This window comes from Danio rerio, chromosome 17 (genome assembly GCF_052040795.2).
Source record: "Danio rerio strain M-AB ecotype USA chromosome 17, GRCz13ab, whole genome shotgun sequence".
NCBI classification, from domain to species: domain Eukaryota; kingdom Metazoa; phylum Chordata; class Actinopteri; order Cypriniformes; family Danionidae; genus Danio; species Danio rerio.
The window spans coordinates 16827353-16831576 of record NC_141037.1 but is presented as its reverse complement, the minus strand read 5'-3'; the positions used below and the strand labels follow the sequence as shown (position 1 = coordinate 16831576).

At 32.8% G+C, this 4224-nt stretch overlaps 1 long non-coding RNA gene across 2 annotated transcripts in view; it reads right to left on the bottom strand.

The window, feature by feature from the left end:
- The window catches only part of LOC147833039 (uncharacterized), a 95030-nt gene that overhangs the window by 22483 nt on the left and 68323 nt on the right, over window positions 1–4224 (bottom strand). The window lies entirely within an intron of this gene.

Genomic DNA, 4224 nt, shown 5'->3' with positions numbered 1-4224 from the left:
GTTTCTGCTTCACGTCTTGATTTAAAATAAAAATCTATCTAAGCAAAAGTTGTTGTTATTTTACACTACTCTCTAATGCAGGGATGTCAAACTCAATTCCTGGAGGGCCGCAGCTCTGCACAGTTTAGTTCCAACCCTAATTAAACACACCTGATCAAAATAATTGAGTGCTTCAGGCTTGTTTGAAACCTGCAGGTAAGTGTGTTGAAGCAGGGTTGGAACTAAACTGTGCAGGGCTGCGACTCTCCATGAATTGAGTTTGACATCCCTGCTCTAATGGAACAAGTCCAAATGTAAAGTACTCTAAAGAAGTGAAATGTCCAGGGAGTGGCGCTAAAAGCGTGTTCAGTTTTATTTAAAATATGATGAACATCAATCTAAAAATGTATTTTTTATCCTTGCTGTCATAATGTTTTATGGTCGTTCGGAAATAAAATGTTGTATTTTAGAGTCACAGTTGCACTCTGTTAAAATAATAATATTTTCAAATAATATATATTGTGATTTTTATTTATTTAAAGATTTTACTTAATATTTGTGAATTTTATCATTTTGGGAACATATTTTGCAGTTATTTTTATTCATTTTCTGGGGCAATAATAAACCTGCACATCTGACCCCTATACAGTTGAAGCCAGAATTATTAAACCCCCTGAATTTTTACCCCCGGTTTGTTTATTTTTTACCCTAATTTCTGTTTAACGGAGAGCAGATTTTTTTAAAGACATTTCTAAACATAATAGTTTTAATAACTCATCTCTAATAACTGATTTATCCTATTTTTCGCCATGATGACAGCAAATGATATTTGACTAGATATTTTTCAAGACACTTCTATACAGCTTAAAGTGAAATTTAAAGGCTTAACTAGGTTAATTTGGTTAATTAGGCAGGTTAGGGTAATTAGACAAGTTATTGTATAACAATGGTTTGTTCTGTAGATTATTGAAAAAAATTATAGCTTAAAGGGGCTAATAATTTTGACCTTAAAATGTTTTTTAAAAAATTAAAAACGGCTTTTTTCTAGCGAAATAAAACAAATAAGTCTTTCTCCAGAAGGAAAAATATTATCAGACATACGGTGAAAATTTCCTTGCTCTGTTAAACATTTCGAAAATTTTTACAGTAGTAAAAAAAATTCAAAGGGGGGCTAATAATTCTGTCTTCAACTGTATATACAAAAATAACAGTTTTTACACTGAGAAATAAAGTAACATGAAAACAAAATGGTGATTTGCCAATGTGCATTTAGCACTTGTGTTAAACACCAAAAAACTGCCACATACTTAATTTAACAATAAAAACCAAACAAAAATAACTTAATAATGTAATATAGATTTCATGAAATGACAAGGAGAAAAATGAAATACTCTCAGCAGCATGTCTCAAGGGAAGCGCGGGGCACAAAGTGGGGAAAATGTAACAAGAAGTGTGAAGGTGTTAGCTCAGGGTTAACCATGGCTTGCTTCCATGGTTTTCACCACAGTATCGGCAGACGTCTTCCTGCCAATTATTGAAAAAGTTTAGCGAAATTTGGATGAGAAACACAAGAGAAACCATTTTTGCAGCATAACAGTATTTTTTTTATAGTCAATATTTATTTATTTATTTTTTTAAAAAGCATGTACGTAAAAACTTATATTGTTGTGAGTGCCGTCTTCTAGGCTAAAATATGGAACCATTTTGAAAAATGTAAAACACATAGTGACTGCTAATTAATTTTCAGAAAAACCCGACACAGCAAGGTTAGTTGTAACAGGGTGTTACAATTAAGCCACACACTGTTGGACACCACTAACAAAATAACTGTAAAGTGTAATGTTAAGAACTTTTTAAATAAAACATTTTTTTTTTAGAAAATATTTTTTTAATAGAAAAAAAATAATTGTATTGCTAAAAACGCAAATAAATGCATTGCATAAAAATGTTTAATAATGCAAATAAATCCAAATGTGTTTATCCAATAGATAAATAAATTAACAGATTGTGCTATGAAGAATAAAAAAGAAATTGAGCTACCTATTGAGGAAGCATATCTACTATTTAAAGTATACTGGATTTTAATTAATTGTGTAAAATCTATACCTTTTAAAGCATGTGTTGCAACTAATTCTCTGACTGTTACAACTTGCTCCGCAGGTGGGGTACATAGTAACAATTTCACTCCTGACATTTTTGGCAATACTGCACAGAAAGGTTCGCATATCATACTTTCAGTGCTCATTTGTAGGAGAGGCTTGTGTGTTGTTGATAAAAAAATATGGTTTGTCTAACCCCATTACTTTCTTCATTATTTGACCAAAACCAAAAAGTGTGTGCCCCACTCTCCCCTACACAACTTACTCTCATCAATACTCAGCAGCAACTATGGAAACCCAAAAGGTACAAAAAGGGGCAATATGCAGGTTATATTGCCACAGAAAATGAATAAAAATGACTTCAAAATATGTTCTCAAAACGATATAATACACAAACATTAAATAAAATCTTTAAACAAATAAAAACCACAATATAATTTGAAAATATTATTTTAACAAAGAGCAACTGCTACATAGACAAGCAGTAGAGTTACTGTGCCATGGGCTATTTTAAAGTTTTCTGGTTTTGCTTTGGAAGTCTCATACTGTAGATTTACAGGTCAAAGGGTCACACTTTAGTTTTTCAGGTATTACTAGAACTTATATTAGCCAAAATAAAAATACCAGAAATATTGTCTAAATCAAGGGTTCCCAAACTTTTCAGCTCGTGACTCCCAAAAAAACAACCCGCACACAATGGTGCACACACACTAGTAAGAACTATATAAACAAGCTTACTGACAACACAAAAAAGTGCAACAGTCTAACACCATATCATTTTTTATAGTCATTCTTCATTTGTTTAATTTAATGTTAACCTTACTTAATTAGAATGGTGGGAACAAAGTTTACAGCACAAAACTATTCTTGGTTTAATTTTGGAGACCGCCACTTGGAGATCGTCTTCTATGTTCAGTCGTTTACTGTTAATGTATGTGTGAGTGCCGTAAAGGTGTCAAAGTTTAACATTGTGCCATAAAATCAATATGCTGCAACTAATGCTATTGCTGTGTTGTTAATCTAGCGTAATAACCCCAGGGGTCACAATCCAATGAAAAATAATTGAAAGGCTAATGACTTTTTATTTGAATGTTGTTTTTATGCAAGTATGAAATACTATTTTTATCTAGGTTATGGATAAAATATGGTAATTCTAATTGTTTAAAAACATACATGATATTTTTGGAAATCACCAAGCCAAAGAATAAATATTGTGTATGACTCCTGTTAGCTTGGAGGACTGCATCCATACATCTCTGCAATGACTCAAATAACTGGAATGGCGACTTGCAGGACTTCTAGAGTTCATTAACATTCTTTGGATTCATCTTCAGTGCCTCCTCCTTCATTTTACCCCAGACATGCTCAATAATATTCATGTCTGGTGACTGGGCTGGCCAATCCTGGAGCACCTAGACCTTCTTTGCTTTCAGGAACTTTGATGAGGAGGCTGAAGTATGAGAAGCTGAAGAATTATCCCTCTCTTGTGATTTGTAATGTAATGGGCAGCACAAATGTCTTGATACCTCAGGCTGTCGATGTTGCTGTCCACTCTGCAGATCTCTCACACATCCCCATACTGAATGTAACCCCAAAACCATGATTTTTCCATCACCAAACTTGACTGACTTCTGTGAGAATCTTGGCTGATTGCAGGTTCCAATAGGTCTTCTGCAGTATTTGTGATGATTGGGATGCAATTCAACAGATCATTCATCTGAAAAATCCACCTTCTGCCTCTTTTCCAAATGATCAACTAGAAGTCAAGTTATTATTTGTTGTTCTTACAACTGAGATCAACAACAAAACTATTGTCAGGTAGTGTATATAATTTACCAGATGAATTAGGGAATACTTCAATTTGGAAAGAATTCAATTACAAATTGATTAGGATGATTTCATTATGATTTGGTTTACTGGAGAGTCTAAATTGAATAATCAGATCTACAGTAAATAAATAACACTTAAATCACTGTATAAAAGTAAATACAGTAAAAAAAAATTTTAAATAAATGTTAGTAATTTAAGTAAGCAAAAAAGCAAATAAAACACCTTCACTCTACCAAGGGCAAACTTCACAATGACTCTTCAACATGGTTCCTGGTCAGCTATAATCCCACTCAAATTTCCTAAGGGATGAATAAGC